Source organism: Dipodomys merriami, unplaced genomic scaffold, assembly GCF_024711535.1.
Source record: "Dipodomys merriami isolate MVZ:Mamm:240054 unplaced genomic scaffold, mDipMer1.0.p SCAF_10, whole genome shotgun sequence".
Lineage (NCBI taxonomy): Eukaryota > Metazoa > Chordata > Mammalia > Rodentia > Heteromyidae > Dipodomys > Dipodomys merriami.
Genome location: NW_027202271.1, coordinates 19,757,651 through 19,776,308, shown reverse-complemented (window position 1 = coordinate 19,776,308; position 18,658 = coordinate 19,757,651). Strand labels below are relative to the sequence as shown.

Below are 18,658 nucleotides of genomic sequence, written 5' to 3'. Positions count from 1 at the left end.
AGCCCTAGTTTTTTCCTTTTAGTAGTTAATTGGAGACAAGAGTCTCATAGACTTTCCTTGAATCTTGATCTTCAGATCTCAGCCTTCTGAGTAGCTAGAATTACAGGTGTGAGACCACTGGAGCCCCTCTATATTATGTTTAACTATGTCTAATTAGTCCCTGTGGACAGTTTTTGGTCTGTTACATTGGAACCCATAACTAAAAGCCATTGACTTGTTTAATCATTTGACATTTGTTGTGGATTATGAATTTGAATTGTTTTTGTTCTGAAAATTGTATTTGTGTTTAACTGGATTTGTTATAAGTACATTTACCTAATGGAAAGAGAAACAAATTGACTTATTTTGCTTTTGTTTTTGGATGTACTGGAGATTGAATTTATCATGTTGTGCTTACTAGACAAGTGCTCTACAACTCTGGCTACACTTTCAACATACATTGCTTATTTTCATGGTATGGTCTCATATGCCAGGCTGTCCTTAATTGTGACCCTCCTCCTTGTACTTCCCTGTGCTGATGAGGATTACAGGTACTTGCAACTGTGCTAACCATTGTGCTTCCTCTGTAGCTGCATTTCAATATGTCCAGCCATTAGTTGAGACATAGTCTCATGACCTTTTTTTTTTTTTTTTGCTGTTGTTCAGGTCCTGGGGTTTGAACTCAGAGCCTGAGTACTACCCCTGAACTTTTATTTTGCTAAAGGCTAGCACTCTATGACTTGAGCCATAGCTTCATTTCTGGCCTTTTGGTGGTTGAATGAAGATAAGAATCTCATGGACATTTCTGTCCTGGCTGGTTTCAAACCTTGATCTTCAGATCTTAGCTAGCCTCCTGAGTAGCTAAGATTACAGGAATGAGCTACCAGTGCCTGGATTTATATTAGACTTATATTAGATTTATAAACACTTTGAATACTGTATTGTTTTGCACTATGATTTCTTCTCTTCTTCTGGGATAAAATTTGCATGTATAATAGAAATTTTGATCATGTTCCACATGGAATATGGTCAACTACTGTTGTACTGTTCCTGTATCTTTCTATCAGTTTCACAATTGTTCATGACCTAACATAGCTATTTTCTCTAAAATTCTTGAGGTCCATCCCTAATAGAATCCCACCTGTATTTTCAATTTTCTTTACTGTGTTTAAAGCCCATGTGAAGAGAGAACATTACTACATGAAAAGGAAATTTTTTTTCTTGTTAACTTCTTATTAAATTATATTTTCCATGATGCAATTAATCTTCTATAGAGAAAATCCCTTACCAATTATGGCATGATGGAGATCTTAATCAATTATGGATGTCAATTTCTACAGAAAATCTTTCTCTGGTCTCTTCTAGGCCAAAATTTTTAATCCATTTTTACTCATTTTGATGATTTTAGAGTACATGTGTATAAAAATGTAGATTTCTTTCTTTATTGTTTTAAAGAAAAGATCATATTTCTATTTTTTGGTTACTTTTTAAGAATTCAGTATGCCATTGTTTTCTGGCCAGATACTAACATATAATAGTATATTATACCAATATGAACATACATTCATATATTATGTTGTGTAAGAAGTATAAGAAATAAGTATGTTAGACTCCCTTCAAACAAGTATTATGTGTCAAATTTTGATAGTCATGAATGGAAGGTTATAGGCATTGGATGGATCAATATTCTTTTCTGTCTTCTCTCATGGGAAAGAGCACCCTTTCCAGCTCCCCAGATACTCTGAGAAGTCTGAAATTTTAAACAACATCTGAATCCCACTACAGCAATATCTCTGTAGAATATTAGACTCTATTTCAACATTAATACTTCAAGGCTCCCTATAGATACACTACTTAATTATAATACCATAACTATACTTTTAATTAACATTGTTGTGTTTTTTAAATAGTTGATTATAAAAATAGTCAATTAGTTCCTTTTCCCACAAGAATCTCAAAGGCCAGCTTGGAGTAAAAACATTCTTTACTATTAAAGAACAAAGGTAATCTACATTTTTCTTCAAGAAAGAATAAGTAGTTAGAGACTGTAATTCTTTTTTTACAATATGGTTTTTATTGTAAAAATACTGTACAGAGGGGTTACAGTTACACTAGTAAGGTAATGGGTACATTTCCTATCGAGTATTGTTAGCTCCTCCTTTATTTTTCCACTACCATGTCTTCCCTCCCCACCTCCCCAACTACGCCCTCCTCCCCCCATGTTGTAAAGATTGTTTTCAACATAGTGTCTTGTACATCTCATTGTTACAATAGGTCAACCTGTATCCTTATATCAGCATTTTGTTATTTCCCTTCCCCTCCCCAAATTAGAAAATGTATATACAAGATGCAGGACACTGACATCAAATACAGTGAAAATAGGGTTTATACATGGGGAAAGAACATACAAGAGAAACAAAAAAAATCATACGGTACATTTTAAATATGTTAAAAACAATAGCAAGGAAAAAAAACCACTTGTGTCTCTATCTTGGGGTTCATTTCACTTATTATCATCATATATGGCCCTATGCACATAGCTTTTGACCTTTTCTGCTTGTCCTAGACATATACTAGTTATTGAAAATAAGGAAAATGATGGGACCTATGTTTCTTTGGGCCTGGCTTACTTCACTTAATATAAAATTTCCAAGTCTTTCCATTTCCTAACAAATAGGGTGGTGCCATTCTTTCTGATGGAAGCATAGAATTCCATTGTATATGGAAAATATACCACATTTTCTTGATCCATTCTTGATCCACTCATCTACTGAGGGACATCTGGGTTGGTTCCATATTTTAGCTATGGTAAATAATGCTGCAATAAGCATAGTTGTACTGGTAGCTTTAGTATAGTCATGTTTGTGATCATTTGGGTAAATGCCTAAAAATGGAATTGCTGGGTCATAGGGGACTTCTATGTGGAGTCTTTTGAGGAACCTCCATACTATTTTCCAAAGTGGTTGAACAATGCAGTAGGATTCCCTTTTGGCCACATCCACTCCAGCATCTGTTGTTACTAGATTTCTTGATGATAGCCATTCTAACTGGGGTGAAGTGGAATCTCAATGTTGTTTTGATTTGCATTCCTTTTATGGCCAGAGATGTTGAGCATTTCTTCATGTGTCTATTGGCCATTCTTATTTCTTCTTCAGATAAGTCTCTCTTTAAGTCTTTAGCACATTTATTTATTTATTTTTTATCATGGTCTATAACATTTATGAGTTCTATGAGCTTTGTGATACCGTTATTTCTTCCACATTGGGTGATATGTGCATTTCTTTTGTTTTGCATAGCATCAGCTGTTCCCTCTTTCCCACTTGTTCCCTCCCTCCCATCGCTGCCATTGAGTTGCTTAGTTTATTTTGGTCAATGTCCAGTGCAGCTGATGGGTCAAGCTGTTGTATGTTTTTCCCTGATTTCCTCTAGTTCTGTGTGGTCTTCCTGGTTCCCCTCTGGTGTACACATATATACCATACATGTGATCAGCAGCATGGGGTTCTTTGTAGTGATTCAACCAGTTGAGTGGAAGTCTTTTGTTTCTTAAGTCCTGTTCATTTTGTTGTATCACCTAACATTTTGGATTTAACATCTACTTATCAGGGAGACCATGTACCATTTGTCTCTTTACTCTTGGCTTACCTCACTCAAAATGATCTAGCTCCATCCATTTCCCTCAAATGCCATTATTTTGTCCTTTCTAATGGGTGCACAATATTCCATTGTGTATAGATACCACAATTTTTGGATCCATTCATCTGTGGTGGGACATCTGGGTTGTTTCCATATCCTGGCTATTGTGAACGGTGCTGCAATAAACATGGAGATGCATGTGTCCTTGTATACTGGTTCTGTTGTTCAGGATAGATGTCTAGAAGTGGTATGACTGGGTCATAAAGGAGGTCAATATTTAGCTCTCTGAGGACCCTCCAGGCTGCTTTCCAAAGTGGTTGTATAAGTGTACATTCCCACCAGCAGTGTAATAGAGTTCCTTTTTCTCTGCATCCCCTCCAGCATTTGTTATTGGCTGACGAGGATGTGGGACATTCTGACTGGGGTAAGGTGGTATCTCAGGGTTGTCTTTATTTGCATTTCCTTCACAACTAGGGATGGTGAACATTTCCTCATGTGTTTCTTTGCTATTTTTATCTCTTCATCTGAGAAGTCCCTCTTTAGTTCCCTTGCCCATTTAGTGATTGGTTTGTTGGATTTGGGAGGGATTAGTTTCTTGAGTTCCCTGTATATACTGGATATTAACTCCTTGTCTGATATATTGCTGGTAAATATTTTTTCCCAATTAGTTGGTTGTCTTTCTAGCTCGGTTGCTATAGCTTTAGCTGGGCAGAAGCTTTTTATTTTAAGGTAGTCCCATTTGTCGAGTCTCTCTCCAATTTGTTGTGGCCCTGGGACTCTGTTCAGGAAGTTCCTTCCTGTGCCTATAAGTTCAAGTGTCTCTCCTACGCTGTCCTGCAGTAGTTTCATAGATTCAAGTTTAATGTTAAGGTCTTTAATCCATTTTAAGTTGATGTTGGTGCATGGTGATTGGCTGGGGTCCACTTTTAATCTTCTGTATGTGGCCACCCGGTTTTTCCAGCACCAGTGGTTGAAGAGGCTGTGTTTCTTCCATTGTATGTCTTTGGTTCCTTTGTCAAATATCAGCTGATTGTAGGCATGTGGATTTATTTCTGGATCTTCTATTCTATTCCATTGGTCTTTGGGTCTGTTTTTGTGCCAGTACCATGCTGTCTTTGTTATTATGGCTCTATAGTAGAGTTGAAGTTCGGCATGGATAGCCCTCCCATGTTGTCTTTATTCCCTAGAATTGTTTTGGCTATTCTAGGTCTTTTGTTGTTCCATATGAATTTTTGGACTATTTTCTGTATTTCAGAGATGTACATCATTGGGATTTTAATAGGAATTGCATTGAATTTGTATATTAATTTTGACAGTATTGCCATTTTTACTATATTAAGTCTGCCTATCCAAAAGCATAGGAGGTCTTTCCATTTCCTAGTGTCTTCTGTAATTTCTTTTTTTTTTAACTTTTTATAGTTTTTATTAAATAGTTCTTTTACATATTTGGTTAGGTTAATTCCTAAATATTTTAGTTTTTGAGAGGTTATTGTGAATGGGGTTGCTTCCTTTATTTCCCTCTCTGCTTGTACATTGTCAGTGTACAGGAAGGTGACTGATTTTTGTGGGTTGATTTTGCATCCTGCTACTTTGCCAAAGTGATTTATGATATCTAAGAGTTTGGGGATGGAGTTTTTGGGATTGTGAAGGTATAGTATCATGTCATCTGCAAAAAGGGATAGTTTAACTTCTTCTTTCCCTATGCAGATCCCTTTAGTGTGTTTTTCTTACCTTATTGTCCTGGCTAAGGGTTCCAGGACTATATTGAAGAGGAGTGGAGACAGTGGGCATCCTTGACTTGTTCCTGATTTTAGGAGAATTGGTTGTAGGTTTTCCTCATTAAATATAATATTGGCTATTGGTCTGTCATAAATGGCTTTTCTGTTTTAAGAAATGTTTCTTCTATTCCTATTTTCTCCAGAGCTTTTAGCATGAATGAATGTTGAATTTTATCAAAGGCCTTTTCTGCATCTGTGGCGATAATCATGTGATTCTTGACCTTGGCTCTGTTGATGTGTTGGATTACATTTATTGACTTACATATGTTAAACCATCCCTGCATCTCTGGAATGAAGCCTACCTGGTTGTAGTGTATGATTTTTTTATGTGTTTCTGGATTCTGTTAGCTAGAGTTTTGTTAAGGATCTTTGCATCTGTGTTTCCATCATTCATTTACTGTGAGTAATTTGACATCTGAATGTATACTTTTACAAATAAAATTATGCATTAGAGAAAAATGGCACTTATACTAATTTGAACATAACCCAAGGCATGTTTCATGGAGAGTTTAGTGACATGTATCATTTGTTGTATAGATTAAATAACAATTAATTGTCAAACAACTAATTATAAGAGGCTTCTGCACAGCAAAAGAAACAATAACCAGGGTGGAGAGACCCTACAGAGCAGGAGGGAATGTTTGTCAGTCATTGTTTTTGACAGAGAATTAATATCCACAAAAGGCATAAGATTAAAAAAATTAACACCACATTAACCAGCAACTGAATCAATAAAATGACAAATGACTGAATGGACATCTTTTAATAATTTTAATAAAGAAACCCAAGTGGCCAATAAATGGAAATATTCAACATTTGTTGCATGAGGGAAATGCAAATTTTAACTATATTTAAGATTTCATCTATTCCAGCCTAAATGGCAATTATTAAGATACAAAACATGATAAATGCTGACAAGCATGTGTTGATGAACAATACAAATACTTATATGCTGTTGCTGAGAATGTAAATCTGTGCAGCCTCTATGGAAAAAAGTATTTTCACACACACAACAAAAACTGAGTAACAGAATCCAGGTACACCATTCATACACCATGGGAACAAAGTCAGCATCGTACAGAGAAACTTGAATACTCATATTTATCATGGCACTATTCATAATAGCTGAGTTATGGCATCAGCCTAGGTGCCTGCCAATACATACAACTTCACACACACACACACACACACACACACACACACACACACACAAAATGAGTTATTAGTCACCCATAAAGAATAAATAAATACCATTTCTGGCAGTAATTTTGTTGGAATTGGAGATTGGCCACCTGAGTGAAATAAGCCAGAGTTTAAAAGAGAAAGATCACAGGATTTTTTAGACACAGTATATGGATTATTATTATAGAAAACATAATAGATGACTTGAAGAGGAAGCTGGGGCTGGGTATAATCCCAGCTATTCAGAAGGAGCATATCAGGAGAATCACAGTTGAAGGCTTACTTCATAAAAGTAAGTGTGGCCTTTTCTCAATCCATGAGCCAGATATGGAGGCATATGTCTGTGATCTCAGCTTTCATGAAGGCCATATATAAGAGGATCATAATCTTAGGCAGGTCTAGACAAAAGCCATGAAACTGTACTTGAGAAGCAATTAAAACAAAAAGATGTGGCTCAAGTGGTAGAGTCCCTAGCTAGTAGGCACAAGACCCTGAAATCCAACTCAAATATTGCTAACAAAACAAAAAAAAAGGAAGAAGAGGATCAAGGAAAGAGATGAGGGAATAATAAAGAAGATCAAAGTATGCTATATGCATGTATGAAAATGTCACAAACTTATTATTCTGTATTATTAATACACACTAATTGAAAGCTCTGGAAAAACTAGGAATCCATGGAACATTCCTCAATATAATAAAGGCTGTGTGTGACAAACCTACAACCAGCATTATACTTATGGTGAAAAGCTAAAGCTATTTCCTCTAAATTCAGAAACAAGACAAGGATGCCCACTCTCCATTTCTCTTCAATTTAGTATTAGAATGCCTAGCTAGAGCAATAGGAAAAGGTGCAAACATAAAGAGGATCCACATAGAGAGCAATGAACTAAAAATCTCCCTCTTTGCAGATGACATGATCTTGTATTTAAAGAACCCCATGGATTTCACTCCCAAGTTACTCAAGCTGATTTGAAACTTTGGCAAAGTAGCAAGGTATAAAATTAACCCTCAGTAATAAATGGCTTTCTTGTATGCCAATAACAAGAAGAGTGTACCTGACATCAGGAAAGCAACTCCTTTTATAATAGTGCCACAAAAAAATAAAATACCTAGGAGTTAACTAAAGAAGTGAAGGGCCTCTATGATGAAAACTTTAAAAACCTGAAAAAGGAAATTAAAGAAGAATTAAGGAAGTGGAAAAACCTCCCATGCTCCTGGATTGGAAGGATTAACATCATAAAAATGGCAATATTGCCTAAGGCTATATACAAACTCAATGTGTTTCCTATCAATATCTCAACCTCATTCTTCAATGAAATAGAAAAGGCAACCCAAAAATTCATATGGAACAATAAAAGATCCTGAATAACAAACACAATCCTTAGCAGAAAGAACAGTGCTGGAGGAATATCAATACCAAATTTCAAACTCTACTACAAAGCCATAGTAATCAAAACAGCTTGGTACTGGCACAAGAACAGACCTCAGGACCAATGGATCAGAACTGAGGACCCAGAAAAGAACTCATAGACATATAGCCACCTAATCTTTGATAAGGGAACTAAAAAAATAGAATGGAAGAAAGACAGCCTCTTCAGTAAATGGTGCTGGAAAAATTGGTTAAACACATGTAGAAAACTAAAGCTAGTTCCTTATATATCACCCTGCACCAGAATGAACTCCAAGTGGATCAAAGACCTCGAAGTCAAAGCAGACACCCTGAATACATTACAGAATGGAATAGGAGAAACCCTAGGTCTCCTTGTCCCAGGCCAAAATTTTCTTAACAAAGACCCAGAAACACAACAAATAAAAGAAAGGTTAGACAAATGGGATGTCATAAAACTGCAGAGTTTCTGCATGACAAACGACATAGCTAGCAAGATCAATAGAAAGCCCATGGATTCCATTGTGTATATATACCACATTTTCTTGATCCATTCATCTACTGAGGGGCATCTGGGTTGGTTCTATATCTTACCTATGGTAAAAAAAAAATGCTGTAGTGAATATGATTGTGCTGATGGCTTTAGTGCGGGCTAGTTTGTGGTCATGTCGATGAATGCCCAGGGGTAGGATTGCTGAGGCATAGGGAAATCTATGTTTAGTCTTTTGAGGAACCTCCATACTTCTTTCCAGAGTGGTTGAACAAGTTTACACTCCCACAAACAATGCAGTAAGGTTCCCTTCTGGCCAGATCCCCTCCAGTATCTGTTGTTATTAGAGTTCTTGAGTATAGCCATTCTAACTGGGATGAGGTGGTATCTCAATGTTGTTTTCATTTGCATTTCTTTTATGGCTAGGGAGGTTGAGCATTTCTTCATGTGTCTATTGGCCATCCTTCTTTCCTCTTCACAGAAGTTTCTCTTTAAGTCTTTAGCCCACTTATTTATTGGGCAGTTGTTTCTTTGAAGATTTGTTGTTGGGAGATTTAATTTTTTGAGTTCCAAGTATATTTTAGATATGAGATGAGACCCTTGTCCATTGTATGGCTAGTGAAGATCTTCTCCCAATCTGTGGGAGATCTGTGGGAGATCTTTGCAGGGTGATATATAAGTATCTAGCTTTAGTTTTCTAAGTGATTAACCAAATTTGCCAGCACCATTTACTGAAGAGGCTGTCTTTCTTCCATTCTATGCCTCCATCAGAAAGAATGACATTGCCCCATTTGTTAGGAAATGGAAAGACTTGGAAAAAATTATATTAAGTGAAGTAAGCCAGGCCCAAAGAAACATAGGTCCCATGGTTTCCCTTATTTGCAATAACTAGTATATGTGTGAGACAAGCAGAAATGGTCAGATAAGTTGTTGTTAGGGAAATGAACCCCAAGATAAGGATTCAAATGTTTTTTTCTTTCTTGGGCCAAATGTTTTTTTTTCTTTCTTGCGATTGTTTCTAACATATTTTTAAGATGATTTCTTTGTTGCTTTGTATGTCCCTCCCCCACAGTATAACCACTGCTTTCACTGTATTTGATGTTAGCATAATTTGTGGAAGGAAAAAAACAAATTGTTTAAATAGGGATACAGGTGGACCCATTGCAACAATGAGATGTACAAGATATTATGTCAAAAAATGAACTTTACAACTTTGGTCAGGTGGGGGTTGGGGGACATGGAGGGAGGGGATGGGAAGAGATGGGAAGGGGAAACAAAGTAGGAGGCAACAATGCTTGATAAGAAATGTACTCATTACCTTGCCCATGTAATTGTAACCCCTGTGTACGGTATTTTCACAATTAAAAAAAAAAAAGAAAGCCTATGGATTGAAAGAAGATCTTCACTAGCCAGACAACAGCAGACAAGGGCCTCATATCTTAAATATATTTAGAACTCAAAAAATTAAATCCCCCAACAACAAATCCTCAAAGAAACAGCCACCGATTAAAAAGTGGGTTAAAGACTTAAAAGAGTCTTCTCTTAAGAGGAAATAAGAATGTCCAATAGACATATGAAGAAATGCTCAACTTCACTAACCATAAAAGAAATGCAAATCGGGCTGAGAAGGTGGCTCAGTGGTAAAGTGTTTGCCTTGCATGCATGAGGCCCTGGGTTCGATTCCTCAGCACCACATAGCAGAAAAAGCTGGAAGTGGCGCTGTGGCTCAAGTGGTAGAGCACTAGCCTTGAGCTGAAGAGCTGAGCGACAGCGCCCAGGCCCAGAGTTCAGGCCCCACAACTGGCAAAAAAAAAAAAAAAAAAAAAAAAAGAAATGCAAATCTACAACAACATTGAGATTCTACCTCACCCCAGTTAGAATGGCTATCATCAAGAAATCTACTAACAACAGATGCTGGAGGGCATGTTGTCAAAGGGGAACCCTACAGCATTGTTGGTGGGAGTGTAAACTTGTTCAACCACTCTGGAAAGCAGTATAGAAGTTCCTCAAAAGACTCCATATAGAGCTCCCCTATGACCCAGCAATCCCACTTTTGGGCATTTACCCAAAGATCGCAAATAAGACCATAGTAAAGCTACGGGCACAACTGTGCTTATTGCAACATTATTCACCATAGTTAGGATATGGAACCAACCCAGATGCCCCTCAGTTGATTAATGGATCAAGAAAAAAAAAGTATATATGTGTGTGTGTGTATGTGTGTATACATGTGTGTATACATATATGTGTACATACATACATACATACATACATACATACATACATACATACATACATACATACAGTGGAAATCTATGCCTCTATCAGAAAGAATGATGCCACCCCATTTGTTAGGAAATGGAAAGACTTGGAAAAAAAATTATATTACGTGAAGTAAGCCAGGCCCAAAGAAACATAGGTCACATCATTTCCCTTATAAGCAGTAACTAGTATATGTTTAGGACAAGCAGAAAAGTTCAAAAGCTATGTACATATGACCATATAAGAGGATGTTAAGCGAAAGGAACCCTAAGATATGGACACTGTTGTTTTTAATGTACTTATAATTACTATGTGATTTTTTTTTCTTTTATATGTTCTTCCCCCATAGTATAACCCCTGTTGTCACTGTATTTGATTCTGGTGCTCTGCATCTTGTATATACATTTTTTTAATTTGGGGAGGGGAAGGGAAATAGCAAAATGCTGAAATAAGGATACAGGTTGACCCATTGTAACAATGAGATGTACAAACACTATGTTAAAAATGAACTGTACAACTTGGGGGGTGGGAGGAGTTAGGAGGTGTGGAGGGAAGGAATGTTAGGGGAAAAATAAAGGCGGAGTAACAATGCTTGATAGGAAATGTATTCATTACTTTACTCAGGTAACTGCAACCCCTCTGTACAGTATCTTTACAATAAAAAATATAAAAACAATAAATAATACAAAAAAGAAAAAATATAAAAACATACACTAATTTAATAGGCTGGATATATGCATGTACAAAAAAGTCATAGTGAAATCAATTGTGTTAAAACATTAAAAAGTTAATGTAAAATAATCAGAATATTTATTTCTTAGCCATATCTACTTAGATTTTGAATACATGAAGAAAACTTATTTTATTGCTAGAATGTTGAGCAATAAGAACCTAATATTTTGTTGATGCTAATCACTAACATGCATGGAAAGTACAGTTTAACAATAGCTAACCAAAACTCTACTGTTTACTTTTGATTCAGCAATTCTTTTTTTTTCTTTTTTTTTTTAATTGTGAGAATACTGTACAGAGGAGTTACAATTACATGGGCAAGATAAGGAGTACATTTCTTATCAAGCATTGTTGCCTCCTTGTTGTTTCCCCTTTCCATCCCTTCCCATACTCCTCCCGATTCAGCAATTCTAAGTTGAGAATTTTGTCCTAATAATATAACATGGTTCCCCTCAACATTACAACAATTATGTTTTATGAATCTGTGTTGTGAAGTATGTATGTAATACTTTTACTCACTGGTGAATTGGAAATCAATGACAATATGATATTCTAGTATTTAGTTACCCAGAGAATTCTTTGTTTTGATTAAATAATTTACTCTAGTACACAGAAGCTTACATCCTTTCCTGTGTCAAGAGTAAGTAAATATTTTCATATTTTGCTCTGTCACATTTGCTAGAGTTCATGATGAAATGCATCGCAATAAAGTGCACAATAGAGATAATTTGATAGGTTACTGAAAAGACATGAAGTAAATTGGTCCATAATAATATCTATGCCAATATTGAAGTCACTCATGTATTTTAGGTTAGAACAAAGTATTCAGATGGAGAAGACTGGATCACTAGAGCTCTCTCTTTACAGGGATGATGAGTGAAGTGTTGAACAATAGAGGATTTTCCCAAATCTCTCAATGCAACTTATTAATGACAGTGTGTAAACTATTGAAGGGTAATGATTTTTAATTTCTGACATATACTACTGAGAGATTAGATGAAGATAAAATCTACTTAACGATAATAATACGAAGAAAAAAAAGAATGATTTAAAAATCATTAAAATATGATTTTAACTGAGAAGCCTTTTCATTTTCTAATGTTTATCATAGTTAAGAAAAGAACTTTCATTCATTTGTCCATGCTCAGATAATCTCCTGTTGTGATTAGTGCTGTTTTCTCTTATAGGGTGTGTTGTAGAAATACATACTATATGTGATCCATAAAATGAGACAAATCAATAGTTTTACATGAGGAAATTCTAATTTAAATACTAATTTAAATGCAGTTAAGTCAATGTTGGTGCTGATTTTTGTAAATTAAAACATTTTATAATTTGTTGTTTTTACAATGATGTGTGCTATAGAATTCTAGGCACTGAAACACTGTTTTTTTTATTTTAGCAGAGATGCGGAGGTTAAGAGAATTTTAAATATTAGAGATTTGAAACAAAATCATATTTGAGCTGTTACAATCCTTTGTCTTGGGCTGCTCTACCTAATGAGTGTACTGTCTCCTCTCTTTATAGAGCCCAACTAAAGATTCAAATACTCAAGCCAGGTGCCAGTGGCTTATGCCTGTAATTCTAGCTACTCAGGAGGCTGAGATTTGAGGATTACAGTTTGAAGCCAGGCTGGGCAGGAAAGTCTGTGAGATTCTTTTTTTTTTTTTTTTGTCGGTCATGGGGCTTGAACTCTGGGCCTGGGTGCTGTCCCTCAGCTCTTCAGCTCAAGGCGAGCGCTCTACCACTTGAGCTACAGCACCACTTCCGGTTTTCTGGTGGTTTATTGGAGATAGGAGTCTCACGGTCTCTCCTGCCCGGGCTGGCTTTGAACCGCGATCCTCAGATCTCAGCCTCCTGAGTAGCTAGGATTACAGGCGTGAGCCACCAGCGCCCGGCCGGAGATTCTTATCTCCAATTAATCATAGGAAAAGCCAGAAGTAGTGCTGTGATTCAAATAATAGAGCGTTAACCTTGAGCAAAAAGGAGCCCAGAGACAGTGCCCAAGCCCAGAGTTCGAGCCCCAGCATCAGCAAACCAAAAAAATAAAAATAAAAAATATAAAAATTTAAATATTCAGATATCTCTTGTAAATTCCTATAGGTAACATTAGGAAGACATCTTACTTTTTGAATTACTATTCTGTCTTTTGTTCTTTGGAAGTTTATCTTTGCATGTACTCTTTTCAAAGAGACATTGCTTCAGATATTGGAAATATATTAATATCCTCATACTAAACATATAATCTTACACTTTTTTTGTGCTGGTTCTAGAGTTTGACTTCACTGGGCACTATCCTTGAGCTTTTTTGCTCAACATATTCCACTTGACAGCTTCATTTACAGCTTTTTGGTGGTTAATTGGAGATAAGAGTCTCATGGACTTTCCTGCTTGGGCTGGCTTTGAGCTATGAGCCTTAGATCTCAGTCTCCTGAGTAGGTAGGATTACAGATATGAGCCATGGGTACCTAGAAATCTTATACCTCTTCCATTTAAAAATCGACTTAATTGTTTTATTGTGATAATTAAAACATCTAGCATGGAAGTTTCCTTGGAGCAATCAATAATTAGCTTTAGGGGAAATGTTCTGTACTTTGGAATTTGTTTTATAACTTGCATGAGAATTTTTTTGGGGGGGGTTCGGTCGTGGGGCCTAAACTCTGGGTCTGGGCGCTGTCCCTCAGCTCTTCAGCTCAAGGCTAGCGCTCTACCACTTGAGCCACAGCGCCACTTCCGGCTTCTTTCTTTTTGCTTATGTGGTACTGAGGAATTGAACCCAGGGCCTCTGGCATGCAAGGCAAGCGCTCTACCACTGAGCCACCTCCCAGACCCATTGCATGAGAATTTTTATAAAACACTGCCGTTTTAAAGCCATGACTTCTGCAAATATTCTCTCAAGTATGACAAAATGCTGTGAATTCAAAACATTTTTACAAGTCTTCACACTTTTTTTCACACTGTCTTTGTAAACCTTGGGAGTAGTGACTGTTGTATATATATTTCTCTATATGTATTTCTCAATTGGTGTTGATATTTGATTGCTTGCTTGCCTGACATTTAATACCAATATTCTTATAGGCCTAAATGTACTGCCCACAATTAATGGAACTGTATTCCTACCACTTATTGAGAGTTTGAAATTTATGCTATACTCTATACATTTTTTTCTTCAGATCAAGTTGATCTCCAATCTCCCATGTTCTTTATAATGCACTTTTAGAAAATGAGCAAAATTATATATGGTAGACATAGAGGCTTATTGTCTTGAATGTTTTCCCCTTAATATGTATTCACTTATTTTTTTAATAAAATTATCTCCAACAGTTTTAATTCTTCATTTTTCTCAAACTAATTTTCATAGGTTAAAAAATACATATTGTTTTATTTACTACTATGATCATTTCTCATTTGTGTTCTCATTGTTTAAACACATATAAAACCTACATAAACATTTGTCTCTAGACAGAGACAAATTCATTTGCATTTCATGTCACGACAATCTGATTGAAAAACTATAACTCAGAGAAAAATGTTACTTTTGCTCATTGTATCAACCTTTCAAATTGTTTATAATCAAACTTCTTTAGGGAAAGGAAATGGTACCAGGGATAAATGTCATCAGAGATGAAGTATTAAGAACTTTCACAAGAAAAGCAAATCAACTATTTTCTGTTACATGAAAAAGTCTGAAAAACAATATGGTTATTCATAAAATAAAAGCAATTAAGAATCAGTCTTGTTAAGCTTTGATTCAATGATTATTAATATTTTCTCCATATGTAGTGGGTTTATTTGTTTGTTTGTTTCTTTGTTTTGCTTTCTTTTGTATTTGACAATCTTGGGGTTTAATCCCAGGGCTTAGGTGCTGTCCCTGAGCTTATTTTCTCAAGGTTAGCACTCTACCACTTGAGCTACTAGACCTCCACTTCTGTCATTTGGTAGTTGATTGGAGACAAAAGTCTTATTGATTCTTTTGGCTTTGAACTATGATCTTCAGATTTCAGCTTCCTGAGTAGAAAGGATTACAGGTCTGAGACACTGGTGCCTGGCTTTATATGTGTGTTTTAAATGCCTAACTGTTATTCATGGATAAATTTGGTTCTCTTTTACACACTATAATGGTAAGTGGAATCCAATATGATTCTTAACTTGTGTATTTTTTCTAAAATTCATTTTTAAGTATTATGGTTTTTCTATTATTCATAAAAAGGTTTAAATACTTCTCTTTAGGGATTACAATTTTGTTAGAACAAATAAACTAAAACTTTAAAATAAAACCAAGTTACTAGAAACACAAAGTACATGTCTTATTAATGCAATTATCTATAAAATATGCATGAGCATTGCACAAACACCCCAAACTTCATTTTTCTAACTGTACCTTAAACATTATATTTTCCTATTACTTTCCCATAGTGGCATGTTTCTTTCAGACATGACAGATGACAATAGTATGGTTAGGAAAAAACATAGAAGAGGGACAGTGTTTATCAGAGAAAGTCTGACTAAAGAGACTCCCACAAAAATTTGGATTATCTTCTTGCTTCTCCATGGTTTTCTAAGGAAGTCATGGAAGGGGACACTCACTTAGTCACCTCACGTACTTATTTAAAAAATGTTTTTCTTTCTGTGAAGTTTTTGGTATTGTCACAAGTATCCCTAATTTTCTATATTTTGCATTTGCTAGGACCATAATCATTTCCTATAACCATTATGTGCCTGTGACAATTGAAATATCAGCTCAATTCATGAAATAAGAAAAAATTAAGCTGTTGAAAAGAATTGAAAGGTGGGTCAGAGATTACCACTAAACAAATTGAAGGCCTACATTTCATATGAACAATATGCCTCTTATAATGTGGCAAGATTGGTTCAATTCTGAACAAGTGAAAAAAATCTCTGCATTTGTGTAAACATACTGATGAAACAGGACATATGTTTGCTATGCTGAACTCTGATTTGTGCAAATATTGGACATCAATAGACTTCTAGACAGGATAGTTTGCATGACTTAAAGGGAAGGAAAGTCTTTTCTTACTCGTGATACTATTTTTAATTTTCTGTAGTTTTGTTAAAACAAGAGAAAAATAAAAAACAAATCAAAGGAGACTGTGTTCATCTTGCTGAGACTGACAAATGACCCCCAGCTACTGATTGTGGTTTTCCTGTTTCTCTTGGTCAATTTCATCCTGAGCCTGATGGGGAACTTTGTCATCATCCTGCTAACACTGCTGGACCCCCACCTCAAGACTCCCATGTACTTCTTCCTTCAAAGTTTCTCCTTCTTAGAAATTGCGTTCACCACAGTTAGCATCCCCTGCTTCTTGACCAGCACTCTCACTAGATACAAAAACAATCTCCTACATTGGTTGTGCAACTCAACTCTTCTTTTTTTCCTATTAGGCCTCACTGAGTTTTACCTCCTGGCCGCCATGTCCTATGAGTGCTAAGCGGCCATCTGCAAACCCCTGCATTACCCAGTCATTATGAATAGCAATGAGTGCCACCAGCTGGTTTTCAGCTCCTGGCTAACTGGATTCTTAATTATCCTTCCTCTTTTGCTCTTAGGACTCCAGCTGGATTTCTGTGCATCCAGAACCATTGACCTCTTCTTCTGTGACACCTCTTCTGTCCTGCAGATCTCTTGCACAGATACACAGAAATGTTGGGTATTGTCTTAGCTTTGTTGATGCTTGTCATCACACTGCTTTTTGTGGTTCTCTCCTACAGATACATTATCAAACCTGCTGCAAAATTCTCTTCTGTCCAACAATGAACAAAAGACTTTTCACCTGTTCCTCACACTTGGCTGTTGTCTCCATTACTTAGGGGAGTTGTATCTTTTTTTTTTTTTTTTTGTCGGTCATGGGGCTTGAACTCTGGGCCTGAATGCTGTCCCTCAGCTCTTCAGCTAAAGGCTAGTGCTCTACCATTTGAGCCACTGCACCACTTCTGGTTTTCTGAGTGGTCTATTGGAGATAAGATTCTCATGGACTTTCCTGCCCGGGCTGGCTTTGAACCATAATTCTCAGATCTCAGCCTCCTGAGTAGCTAGAATTACAGGTGTGGGCTACCAACACCTAGCTGGAGAGTTGTATCTTTATGTATATAAAGCCCTCAGCAAAGGAAAGGGTGATTTTCAATAAGGCTGTGGTGGTTCTTTACACATCTGTGGCTCCTTTACTGAACACTTTCATCTACACTCTGAGGAACCAACAGGTGAAAGACACTTTCAAGCATGTGCTTCAAAGGTTTTGTTCTTTTCAAAACATGGCTAAATTTGGACAGAAACAACATGCTGCTGGAGCTTGAAAGTGACAATGGAATGTACTTGTCAGTTTTATTAGTTCATGTCTATGTTATTTTTTCCTCAGTATTTAAGTCATGTAAAGTTTACTGACACACTTTATATTCTTCTTCTTGAGTAGATCTTTCTATTCTCTGTGGTAAAATTGCCTTCTGCAAATGAAAATATTAAAGTCTATGTTTATTGAGGAATCTCTCTTCGCACAAGTGCTAGATTTATGTAGAAAATTCTCTCAAAGTGAGCCATTTTAGACATACTTGTTTAATTATGTTAATACCTGTTCATGTTGCTAGGAATTTTGTATTTGCCATTAGTATTCTGCATTGCTGAGATTGTCAGAGATTAACATGGGATATGGTAATTTTTTATTTCATTTTATTTTTTTAATTGTCAAAGTGATGCACAGAGGGGTTACAGTTACTTACATAAGTAAGGAGTTGCGCAGATCATTTCCGACATATTGTCTTGTATATATCGCTCTTGCATTGGTTCTTTGTCTCAACATTCTGTTCTTCTCCTTCCCTTCCCTAATTCAGTTAAATGTATACACGATACCAGGTTTTCCACCTAGTATTATTCCACCAGGAATAATATTCCACCAAACTCAAATACAGTGACAACAGGGGATATACCATAGGGGGAAGAACATACAAAAGAAATGAAAAATCGCATAATACATTAAAAACAGCAACAACAATGCAAAAACTCTTATGTCATGCCTTGGAGTTCATTTCACTTAGCATCTCCTGATATGCTCATATGTACATACCTTTTGAGCTATTCTGCTCATCTGCTAATTTTATCCTAGAGGTATACTAATTATTGCAAATAAGGAAAACCATAGAACCTATGTTTCTTAGGGTCTGGCTTATTTCATTTAATATGATTTTTTCCAAGTCTTTCCATTT

At 36.1% G+C, this 18,658-nt stretch overlaps 1 pseudogene; it reads left to right on the top strand.

The window, feature by feature from the left end:
- The first annotated feature begins 15,528 nt into the window (after window positions 1-15,528).
- On the top strand, window positions 15,529-17,219 carry LOC138838305 (olfactory receptor 6C6-like; annotated as a pseudogene).
- The last annotated feature ends 1,439 nt before the right edge of the window (window positions 17,220-18,658 follow it).